The 13,465-nt window shown below is 35.2% G+C and overlaps 1 pseudogene; it reads right to left on the reverse strand.

Moving 5' to 3' along the window:
* Window positions 1-13,465, reverse strand: part of LOC114464875 (semaphorin-3ab-like) — a 60,097-nt pseudogene that overhangs the window by 25,568 nt on the left and 21,064 nt on the right.

Here is a 13,465-nt window from a genome sequence, read left to right on the forward strand (position 1 = left end):
AAAAATAGTCTTTTGGCTAATTTCTGGTATATTTTCAGTATTCATTTTAATGTACACTGTCTCTTTTGAATAAACCGATAAAATGAAACGTATGCTTTTCACACACAGGTTTCTGTTTGTGTTGGACGGTAGAGATGATTCTCTTTTGACAGACAATATTTCTTCTAGTTTTCGAACCACTGTAGCTGCATTCACACGACCCTGTTTAATGGACATTTATAAGGCGTGGGTGACCGAAACAAAGACAGTCCATAAAAGATGTTTTAACTCCCACTAAAGAGAAGCCAATAAATGGAAAAGCTCATTTAAAGATATATAGACTTACCCCGAGGTCCTTGCCTGCCCATTTGCATTCATCCCTCTTAGAGGGGGTGGCGGGCCATGCAATCTGTGCGAATATGAAAAAAGACACATTAGTCACATTATCCTGTAGATGAAGAACAGTGGCTATAGAAATATGTTAATGCAGGGTCATTACACTGAAACATGTGAAAGCAGCGGCCGATTAATGCATAATTTATACAACTAGAAAAGGACTGGATTGGACAATTTGTATGCTAAATCAGTGGTTCCCAAATAGGGGTACGTGTATCCCTAAGGGTACAGGAGCAAATTGCAGGCGGTACTTGGAAAGATTTAACAGTTAATTGAAAAATAATCTGGAGTAGTAACAGTAATATTGCTCAATAAAATACTATATTTTCCTGTAATTTATTGAAACAGGATTATTTTGTGCTGTAGAGGCCAATTTATCACACTTTTAACAATAAGGAAGCAATAAGCCCAGCATTAACATAGTACTAGCTAGCGTTAACGTTATCTATTATTAACATTAGCTAGCATTAACATTAGCCTAGCATTAGCATTAACCTAGCATTAGCTAGCATTAGCATTAACCTAACATTAGCCTAACATTAGCAGTAACCTATCATTAACATTAGCGTATCATTAACACTAACCTAGCATCATCAGTAGCCTAGCAATAACACTAACCTAGTATTATCATTTTTATAGCGTTAGCACTAACCTAGCATTAGCATTTACCTAGCTATAGCATTAACCTAGCATTAAGATTAGCCTCGCAGTAGCATTAGCCTAGCATTAGCATTAATCTAACATTAACATTAGCCTAGCAATAGCATTATCTTAATATTAGCACTAACCTAGCATTAGCATTAACCTAACATTAAGATCATTCTAGGAACAACATTAACCTAGCATTAAGATTAGCCTTGCAATAGCATTAGCCTAGCATTAACAGTAATCTAACATTAGCACTAGCCTAGCATTAGCATTAATCTAGCAATAGCATCAATCTAACATTAGCACTAACCTAGCATTAGCCTAGCTTTAGCATTATTCAAGCAATAACATCAACCTAGCATTAGCTAAACATTAACCCAGCAATAGCTTAACATTAGCAATAAGGTTGAAATGGGTTGAACGTATTAGCTGAACATGTTGAAGGTTGAATGGTTTATAATTGGTTTGCAAAGATTTTAAGGTAAAACTGGAGCAGCTCCACTAGTTTAACCAGCTGTTCACTATACAAATGGGATCAGAGCTGAAAAGTCAATGCAGTTTCACAAAAAAATTAATAACTCAAAAAGTTACAAATTATAAAAGTACAAACATAAAACTTGGGAACTTTTTTGAGAGCTTATTTGTCAAAATCGGACAAACGCTGTAGGAGGAGTTAACGACAGACGAAAGAAAAAAGAAGGATGCCTCCTGCATCCTCACTAATTATGGAGAGGGTACTAATGATGTGAAGAGGGGGTCAATATGATTTGACAAAAATGCGAATGGGAACCACTGTGTTAAAGCTTTCCTTTGTTGATAATGCAAGGTTGAATAAAACAAGATCACATTTGTTTATGAGCAAGTGCTGCACTTGTTGTTTCTGCAGAGCTTATTGAGCGTCCTACCAGGGGTTCTGGTTCACATTACAGTGTCAGAGTCCTCGGTACGGTTCAAATCCTCAACATAAGGTTGCACTTTGCACTTCAAATATGAAGGAAAAAAACTAAGGCTTCTTTTGCTATTTTGGAGAAAAGGATGGGTTACATGGGGATCCATCTGTTGCCCCTAGTGTCGCATGAATTATAAGTGCACATGGAGCGTAGGAGCGTGCATGTGTGAGCTGCAATAAGTCAGGGAACCATTGTATCCTCATAAATTGGGCGTGATGGAGGCTCTGGATTTTTGCTGCGAGCTACGCAGATGTTAAATGTCAATATAAATGTATGCAGATGCATGTCCCGTGCATTATTTCTTTAGAATGTGAGTCCTCTGTCAGTTACTACATTTTATCGCCTCTCCATAACAGCTGAGTTCTCCGCTCAAAGGAATCGTAGCATAGCACATTTCGGGGGGTAATTACATTCGATTTGCTTAATCACTGCTTTTTAGCCTCCGTCTGATAATGATGCAAAGTTGAGAACAAAGGGAAGGAGAAAACACACACATCCGTGCCAAGGGCAAAAAGAACTCTCTGCACTGACTATGTATTTTTCAGCACTTTTCATTCCCCTGCTCAGCGACTCGCAGCCTGAAGGCAAGTGTGTGTCAGTCTTCTGTTTCTATGATAGCAGCCAGAATCAGATAAAAAGACTTTTAACCTAGTCCAGGTGGAGTAATGGACTTATGGAGGGCCTCGTCTGGAAGGAGGCAGACAGAGGGAGGTGGAGAATGTACTGAATAATGAACACCAGAGGGATTTTTCTGTTGTTTTGCACTGAAAATGTTGAGTTTTTTGTTTTTTACCTGTCTGTGGTCTCTGTTGATGTTGACGAGGTCAAATGAGAAGATGTGGTCCTCTGCTCCCACCAGTAGTCTCCCTCGCTCCTCATCCATTAGAAATGTGTCATAGCTGGAACTGTTTTGCCAAGCCGTTAAAGGTGAGGAGGTTACTTGACTCTAACCTCTCTGTAACACAAGAGGAAAAAACATGGGTTGGTTTTTTTTTAATGCAGTGGTTCACAACCAGGGGTATGACTCAATTTAATTTCCAACAAAATAGGACACATTTACACTGATGTCTACCCAATATATAATTACATGCGACCAGTACAAGACAAAACCTCGTCTGTAGTGGTAGCATTTCAGAGCATGGAGGATGCCGCAAGACGTTCAATATAAACCGAACCACGAGGAACGAGTGTATCATAGTGTATCATGTTTTTCCCTGCAGTCTGTGCCTTCTCCTCGCCCTCCGAGGGCTCTCTTTTCTGTTTCTCGTATCTTGATGCTGGAGCTCACGGTTCCTGATCAATGGTTCGTGGCTCAACTAGTCTGGAACACTTGGATGGACTGATCAATGGTTCACGGCTCAACTAGTCTGGAACACTCGGATGGACTGATCAATGGTTCGCGGCTCAACTAGTCTGGAACACTCGGATGGACTGATCAATGGTTCGCGGCTCAACTAGTCTGGAACACTTGGATGGACTGATCAATGGTTCACGGCTCAACTAGTCTGGAACACTCGGATGGACTGATCAATGGTTCGCGGCTCAACTAGTCTGGAACACTAGGGATGGACTGATCAATGGTTCACGGCTCAACTAGTCTGGAACACTCAGATGGACTGATCAATGGTTCGCGGCTCAACTAGTCTGGAACACTCGGATGGACTGATCAATGGTTCGCGGCTCAACTAGTCTGGAACACTAGGGATGGACTGATCATCGGTTAGCGGCTCAACTAGTCTGGAACAGTAAATGCTTGTTAATGTGGATCTTGTTGGGTTCTTTCTTTCTTACTATGGACTAAGTGCTTTGAGATGACTTTGTGCTATATAAATAAAGTTGAATTCAATTGAATTGAAATTTCTTCATCCATTAATAATAAATTGTGGCATTTCTTGAAATCCATTAAAAGGTGAAGTTCAAAATCTAAAATAATAATAATGCATTGGATTTAAAGAGCGCCTTATTTTGGTGTCTCAAAGCGCTTTACATTACATTTATTTATGTACAGGATAAACCCCTAGAAATTAACCATCTCGTTTTCAAGGGGGTCCTCGGTAGTGTTCAAACAAAAAAAAATGAACAAGACAGAAGCAGCTGTACATGTAAATTAAGAAATAAACTAACAAATGTAAAGTATGAGCAAGAAGACTCAAAAACAGTTACATACATTTTGATGGTATTGCACAAGAGCATTTTAATTATATTAAGGGAGGTTAGAGAGGAGATAGAGGTAGGAAGATCCATCCAATCAGAGGGGGCTTTATAATCAAATGAAAGTTTGCTGATCTGGTCCGAGGAACAATAAAGAATGTTTGAGAGGTATGTCTCAAATTATAGGAAGATCTAAAAGGAATAAATATTGTTTCAATCAGTCAGGATAACTAAAACTAGTGCATTTAAAAAATAAAAACATAGACAAAACAGACAAATAAAAGGCTTAAATCTGAGGTTATTGTTGGACCAGATGCAAGAATGGGTTCATACGCTTACACAAATAAACGATGCATAACATGAACTAAGGGGTACTCGTGAGTTGACAGAAAAAAAAGCTATTTTATTTATCTATTCATGTATTTATTTTATTTTGTATTTGTTTATTTGATCACAATTGTATTAGTTACCCAGATGTATTGTCTTCAATGTGTTAGCACATGTGCTAATTTACATCTCCTCTGGAGGCATTTAAAGGGTTTATAGGAAAATAAATAATAGACCCCTCAATGGCCCATGTCACGAGTGATGACGCTTGAGGCAAAAACAGGAAACGCCGCTGGCTAAAGCATAGATATGTATAAACCCTAGATGATGCTGGATTCACAAGCGTAGCTCAACGATGGCCATCTTACCTCAGACAACTGATATTCTGACGCGCTCTACGGTAGATGTTGGAAGGTGAGTGATCAGCTTAACCAAAAATACCCTTAACTCAATGAAATCTTGACAGATTTACAAACAATTTGCCTTATTATACATAGCTAAGACATAGGATGCTTATACATGTTGAAATTGCCGCTTGCCTTTTGAAAACTGGTTGATAATTGACCAAGTGAGTGTTACTTAAATAGTACAGGCACCACTGACATCAATGTAATGAGCGGGGCCAGCTGCCCGCGGTAAGATGGCCACCACTTTGCTACGTCGCACCCCATTGTCTAACAGAGCGGGTAAGTCATCTATGGTGGTTTGCCTCCAGGCTAAGCCCCGCCCAACAAAATGCGTCACAATGTTTACAAAAAATCAAAGGGTGTAAAAGAAAGTAAAGAAGAAAAAAAAATGCACTGCACAAAACAATAACACAACAAAAAGAAAAAAGCAATATTTAAAGTTAAATACAGTCAGTTATAGGGCAGAGACAAAACCGGCAAACACGAAAGCTACATGGGACAAAACACATAGCACAGAAATATGTAATATGTAAGCTTTAATACTAATAATTATTGGATGGACATCATAATACACAAACAAGTCTTTCATTTGACTAGTTTGTGTATTACAATGGTCTATCCATCCATTTTCTGACCCACGAGGCGGGGCTATTATATTATAGAAATAACAGGTTCAGCCTATTTTAATGTGATGCCTCACTAACGTATTCTACAAACAAACATTATTGATGCAGAAAAGGACAACTAATTCTACTTTATTTATGGAAAAAATGGTTTTTGATATGTTGTTTCAAGTAAAAGCAGGTATTAGTTTTTCCAATATAGGTGGAAAAAAATGATACAAACGTCAGCCAATATGATGTTTTTATTGCTAAAATCGGCCAATAATATTGGTGTGCCAATAATACCCATCCATCTCTACTAAATACTTTTTTAAAAATTGAAAACTATAATGGTACTGGCATAAAAATGTTAATCACATTTACTATATACAGACAAGGACTAGTCATTTCCTGCATGCTTATTATTATCATTATTATTATTTTTTTTTAAACAGCATGATTAAATACATTTAAAAAAACATAAATAAAAAAGTGTCATTTTTGTTAATATTTAATATGTTGTCTCAGTAAGAGCACATATTCGTTTTTCAATATTTGTTAAAAAAAAAAAAAAAAAAAAAAAAAAGGTTACAGATGTCACCAAATAATATCACATTTTATTGCTAAAACCACCCGATAATATCGATGTGCCATCATAATAATATCGCCCATCTCTACTAATTTCCTTTTAAAAAGTGGGGAAAAACAGTACTAGCATAAAAATGCTAATCACATTTACAGTATATATAGAATAGACAAGGACTAGTCATTTCCTGCTTGCTTATTTTTCTATTTTTTTTCTAAACAGAATGAATAAATGATTCCTATCCTTTTGGTTGCTGATTATAATAAACTGTAATATAAAAAAAAAAAATCACTTCACATTTGCACACACTCACGACAGACACATGCCAGTCAAGTGCAGCGTGGAAGCGAACGCAGCGTGTCCCAATCAGGGGACACAGTTCAGACTGTTCAGCCGTGTGATTGGTTAAATAATTCATACGGCTCCGAGGCCAGGGGAGCCACTTTGTGTCAGTGAGCATGTGTGGGTGCAGGCCTGTACCTGGGAATGGATTATTATGCAGATTAACCTTAATGAGTTTTTGACCGCACATACACTTCATGCTCCGTGCTCCACTCAGCTGAAGAGAAAAACTAACAGCATGTCGTATAAAGAGAAAAGGGTAAAGTCGAACCTTAGAAATAGCAGACGGTTAAAATGTAATCCCCTAAAAGGAGTTTGTGTACCAGTGTTGGGTTAGCTGTGTGTATCTGAGTGACTGTAGTACAAAAACAAAAACAGGGACAGCTGTAAATCACACAGATTGAAACATGTTACGTATGAAACTAAAACAGATGCGAGACAAAACAGCTGAACAGCATTATTTTCATGCACAATGCTTTTGTGCACAGCACGCTCACATTGCATCGAGGCTGTTGCACAATTTGTTCAGTATTCAAAGGCTTCTTCAGGACTTGGAGCTGCTTCATTGTGAGCCAACAGAGAACGGATCAGTGCCTAAATGTGGTTTGAACTGTTTTTCCTCATAAATATTATAAAAACAACACACAGGAGGTATTATAACACAGGCCAAGCAATGCATAAATTCACAGTGGTTAAAACTTCTATTACAGCAACGTGTTTGATGGAGACGTTGGACACAAAGATGTTTGGGTTCAGGAAGAAGAGCTCCAAAGCTCCTCTCTGCCACATATTGGCAGTTATGTGGATTAGTTCTGAACCATTTTGGAAAATAATCTAATAATGATTTTTTTTTCCTCAATATTGCAATTTAATATGCGATTATTTTTTCAAGGGCCTCTTGTCATGTATTTTTCAACACGAGCAATAAATCAGTCTGTTTAATAATAAACAATTTCAGATTTATTGCAAGTTTAAATAAACATAAAATATACATTTTAAAGCACAGATTACAACAATAAAGCAAACAAATCTGTGGCTTTACCTCTTCAACATATCTGACTAACTTCATGTTTCATGAATGGACTGCACTTCTTAAACACTCTGAACTTTACAGGACAAGAAAAAATAAATAAAAATTGCAGCCTTTGCGATTAGAAAATCTTGTTTTATGATATCGTGATAATATCGCAAATGCAATTAATCAGTCAGCCCTAATCGAGATCAGTGATATGACTTTTGTTGTAATTGGCGCTATCTATATATATATATATATATATATATATAAAGTTGAGTTGAGTTTAATTGGAAGAAATTTCTATTCCCATTAATAAAGAAACAATAGGTCCAAATGTATGAGCACCCCCATTTTCTCAAAAAATTGCAACAAAATGTGCAATCTAGATCTGATCTGGATGAAATTTGGTGGAGTTATTCAGAAAGCAATCCGACAAAACGGAGTCAGATTTCATAAAGATTGGCCAAATATGACCCGAGATATTGAATTATCGAATTATGCAAATGATGATTGATGGAGATTTGTGGATTTTTTTTTTTTTTGACTGATCAATAATTAGATTATTGGTCCAGATCTCTTCCATGGTGTAAGATCTTTCTTAGGTTAAAATGTTGTCCAAAGTACTTTGTAAGTAATTCTGCTAACAGACAAAAAAGTAATAAATGACGGTGAAATTACCTGGCGAAGGTAAAAAAAAAAAAAAAAAAATCATCAGGAAATCATCTGCAGAAATATAAATTACAGTTACATAATATTCGATCCATCCTTTTTCTCCACCTCTCATTGGACGTTAGGCGGGGGTACACATTTATATAGTTTTACATTTTGTAAATATTTGATGTCTTCTAGATCTTTTTTCCTGTGCTAAACAACATTCCTTAAACTGTTTACAAGACATTTCTTTTTATATTCATTATACGCTTCTAGACCTAGTGTCAAACATGTGGGCCGAGTGCCAAAAGTGGCCCTTTCAAGGCCTACATTCAGTCCAGTGGATCCAATTGCAAAGTAATGTACATTTGTAGATCCTTACTAGTGTTTATGATATAATACATATGATATATGGTAATTTTATATTGTATATAACATTAACTGGGGGATTAATTGTCATTTGAATGCATATTACATTGTAAAAGTAGATTAAACGTAAATATACCTCAATAATGTAGTTTACATGCAATAAAGTGTGGCTAAATATGTTAATATAAAAAACTATAAATGTTAAAAGTGGTTAACCAGCCCAATTTCCAATTCAAATTGGATTATTGAAGTCGCAATTTTTGATTAACAATTATGAATTTGATTTTCGATTACTGATTATTATTGATCTTATATTTAATATCAGATAGCTGCTGAATTATTATTTTTTTAAGAAAAAACTTAAATATCACCTTTTTACAGAAACTAATGCCTCTTTTTAGTCCTGTCTTTTAATATATGTTGTATTGTATTGTTTTAATCCTGTAGCATTTTGAGGTTTGGCATCAAATGTTGTACTACAAATAAATTGCATTATTATTATTATTATTATTATTATTATTATTACTTCTCTTTTGAGTAACACCTAAGAGCACCTTGAATATTGTATATTTTAATACACATTTCCAAATTATAATTACTATTTTTCAAGAATGAATAATCAACTCATAATCGTCAATAACATAATTGTGTTTAATCAAACATATTTTTTATTTTTTTTTCAAAAGTAAATGCTTTTTTAGATCTTTTAAATTAAAAAATGCAATTTCGTGTAGGAAGTTAAATAATACAAATAATAATAATGAAGTCTACAAACCAATGCTGGTTTATTCCACAGTTGGCAGAATGTCATTACCAAATTATAGTTGACTTTATGAAATAAAAAGGTGAAAAAAAATCAATATTTTTGCTACAAAAAGTAAAATAAAATCCAGTTTGCTTCAATCTGCTTCTGGTTTGTCTTTCTAAAAACATATGCCGTGTTGTTCAATCATCCAGAGGAAAAGTCCTGTGATACGTCAGCCTGGGATCAGACGTCATCCATCATCATCATCGTCACTTCGTAACGTGGACACACACACGGGTACATAATATCGACCCGGTCCAAGCAAAAGCATGTGTATACGTTAAATGTATCTACAAGCATGGCGTCCAGTGGCTTTGTGATCTCCCCCCACGGAGCTCTGATTGACGGACTGCTATAGGAGCCATCTGTGCCCACTCACACTGCCTAAGATCTTGGACATCTGTGTCTACATAAAAGAAAGGAACTGATGGAAGGGGAGACGTAGGAAGTGGCGTGTACCGGTGTCGTGGATGAGGGAGGGGTTGTCACCTAATAAAGACGCTTGCAGCTCATCTGCGTCGGTTTGAGGCTCCAGAAACGGGTCGTGGGTGGGTATGAATGGAGGCCTGTGGATGAGTGTTTGTAGCGTATCACAGATGGATTGAGCATGTGTGTGGGTTTCAGCGTGTGTGGGTCTTTATTCTGCACCAAGACGTGGGAAACCGGCGGCCCGGGGGTCACAATTTTATGTGGCCCCCGAAGTAAATGTACAAAATGACAGAAAAAGACACAAAACAAAAGCAATTACACATTAAAAAAAAAATACAAAGAATTACAGCAATGCAGAAAAATACAGTAAAAGACAAGAAAAACACAGAAAATACTCCAAAAACACACAAAACGACTACAAAATGAACAAACTGACAGCAACAACACACAAAATTACTCCACGTAACACAAACAACAACATAAACACACAAATTCACTCAAAAAGTAGGCAAAAAGACAGGAAAAACAAAAAAAAATTGACTACAAACCCACAGTACTAACAAACAAGCAAAACCACAACATAAAAACACAACAAATATGACAAGAAAAAAATGCAAAATTACAACAAAAATACACCATATGACTCCAAAAATCTTTTTAGCACTTTACAGGAAAAACACACAAAAGGAAAACAGAATCACACAAAAGCAAGAATACATTAAAAAGAAAATACAAAGAAATATAACATTGCAGAAAAATACAGTAAAAGACAAGACAAATTAGTGCTGTCAACAGATTAAAAATATTGTGTGATTAATTCATTATGCTTTGTGATTAATTATTCTAATTAATCTCTTTTTTAATCTCACCTAAAAAATGCTGAAAAATACCCTCAACTTGAGGTATTTTTCTTTAAATTACATTATTGTGGCAGATCATAAGAATGATGTATAACAAAGTGGCTTTAATAATATTATTTATTGTTTTTAACAGGCTTGAAACATTTCAATTCCTCTGTATGAGAGACTATAAAGGGCTAATGACACCTTTAGTTTAGACTTCCGTCAATCTCCAATTAATAGAAAATAGAAGTGAAATAAAACATCAGGTTCATATGTAGTTTGATTGATTGATTGATTCTACTTTATTAATCCCACGAGGGGAAATTCAGTTTCCGTTGAATCCCGACCAATATAAGAGCTGTAAGTTAACACATCATAAACAGTAAGAACAGTTTTCTGAGCAACACAATTAATGAACACGAACTCTCCTTCAGATAATATAAAATGCATAAAACAGACCCATCAATCACAGTGCCGTAAACTGCTACAAAATGAACAAACAGCAACACACAAAATGACTCCAAATATTACAAAACGACAACAAAAATACACAAATTCACTCACAAAATATACAAAGTTACAGCTAAAGTACACAAAAAGACAAGAAAAACACAAAAGAAAATGAGTCCGCAAACGCGCAGTACTGACAAGCAAGCAAAACTACACCATAAATACACAAAGACTAGGACACAAAAATACAAAATGACAACATAAATACACAAAATTCCTCCAAATAACAAAAAATGACAAGAAAAATACACAACATGACAAAAAAATATACAAATTTTCCGAAAATTAAAACAAAAGTTCACAAGAAGACAAGAAAAATACAAAAATTACAGCACTAACAAACAAGCAAAACCACAACATAAATACACAAAAATTACTACAAAAAAGGCAAAATGATGACATAAACACACAATATGACTCCAAAAAGCATACACTACAGGAAAAATACACAAAAGGACAACAGAAATGTACAAAATGCAATCATAACAAACAAGAGAAGAAAATGACAAAATGACAGAAAAAGACACAAAACAAAAGCAAGAATACACACAAACAAAAACAAAAATACAAAGAATTACAACATTACAGGCAAATACAGTAAAACACAAGAAAAACACAGAAAATACTCCAAAAACACACAAAACTACTACAAAATGAACACAGAATTACTCCACATAACACAAAACGACAACAAAAATACACAAATTCACTCAAAAAATACACAAAATAACAATAAAAGTCCGCAAAAAGTAAAAAAAACACCAAAAAAATAAATTACTCTGCAAACCCGCAGTACAAACAAACAAGCCAAACCACAACAGGAATACAATATGACTCCAAAAAGCATACACTTTACAGGAAAAATACACAAAATGCAACCATAACAAGTAAGACAAAAAATGACAGAAAATAAAGCAAAAATACATTAAAAAAATCTACAACATTGCAGAAAAATTCAGTAAAAGTCAAGAAAAACAGAAAACATTCCAAAAACACACAAAACTACTGCAAAATTAACAAACTGACAACAGCAACACACAGAATTACTCCACATAACACAAAACAACAACAAAAATATACAAATTTACTCAAAAAATATACAAAACTGCAACAAAAGTATGTAAAAAGACAAGAAAAACACAAACATTTTCTCTGCAAACCCGCAGTACTGACAAACAAGCAAAAAAAACAACAGAAATACACAAAATTACTTCAAATAACACAAAACAAGAAAAATATACAAAATTACAGAAAATTAAAAAAAAAAGTTCACAAGAAGACAAAAAACACAAAAAATTACTCTGCAAACCCGCAGTACAAGCAAAACCACAACATAAATACACTATTATTACAAAAAATGCAAAAAGACAACATAAATACACAATATAACTCTATAAAGCTACACTACAGGAAAAATATACAAAAGGACAACAGAAATGTACAAAATGCTATCATACACAGAATGACAAAAAATGCTATAAAAACTCTGTTAATTATTGTGTTCATGCTCAGATTGGTCATTATTCTAAATGCTGAAATGATTGTTGATAATGTGGCCCTTTGATCAAGCAAACACATTTTGTGGCCCTTGCTGTGTTAGAAGTTGCCCACCTCTGTTCTACACATTTGTGCACAACGCAACCCTAACAAAACCCCCCCCTTTCTCACAACACTCACAGCTAGACGTACAGTAAGAGGTGTTCACTGAGCGGCACAGCGGATAACCTTCCTATTCAACATTCACCAATAATATATGACACAGCAGCGTAAGGGAATGTGTGCGAGAAGAAAAGAAAGGAAATGTGATTTCCAGTCAACACTAGATCTTATGTTTCAGTTTGGTGAACAACCAAAGGACGGCACAGTGAGCCAAGTCAGACAGTGAGGTGAAAATGATGGAAAATCTAAAAAAGAATGTGTAAAAACCACAAGAAAAGATGCAAAGATTTACAGATTAAATGTAAAAACAGAGCCTGATCAATTCATTGATCCGTTTTTAGCCGATTAATCGACACTTGTCAATACCCCGGTCGATTAATCGGTGTAGCTAAGATATATGAATTCTGTTGCTCTGTTTTCTGTATTTTGAATGGACACTTTTGAATTAGCAGTAATGATTAAAATGGGAGGAGTGCACTAGTTATTATTTACAGCTACATTTTGCCTTTTTGTTTATTTAATATTTTTTTTTACATTGTATTCCAAAAATACAGTTTACACCAGTATGCCTTGTCCCATTCTTTCCACCAATATTTTAGCTGCATCTATTGATTACTTGGTTGTTTGATTGTCAGGATTACATCAAAAGTACTTGACGGAGATTGATCCCATTTTAATCAAAGATAGACCTTATGCCACTTGTGTCAAACTCGAGGCTCGAGGGCCAAATCTGGCCCTTAAGAGCATCCAATTTGGCCTGCAGGTGACGGTAGAAATGAGAAAGCATTAATAATTGC

The sequence above is a fragment of the Gouania willdenowi genome, chromosome 6 (genome assembly GCF_900634775.1).
Source record: "Gouania willdenowi chromosome 6, fGouWil2.1, whole genome shotgun sequence".
In the NCBI taxonomy this organism is placed as follows: Eukaryota; Metazoa; Chordata; class Actinopteri; order Blenniiformes; family Gobiesocidae; genus Gouania; species Gouania willdenowi.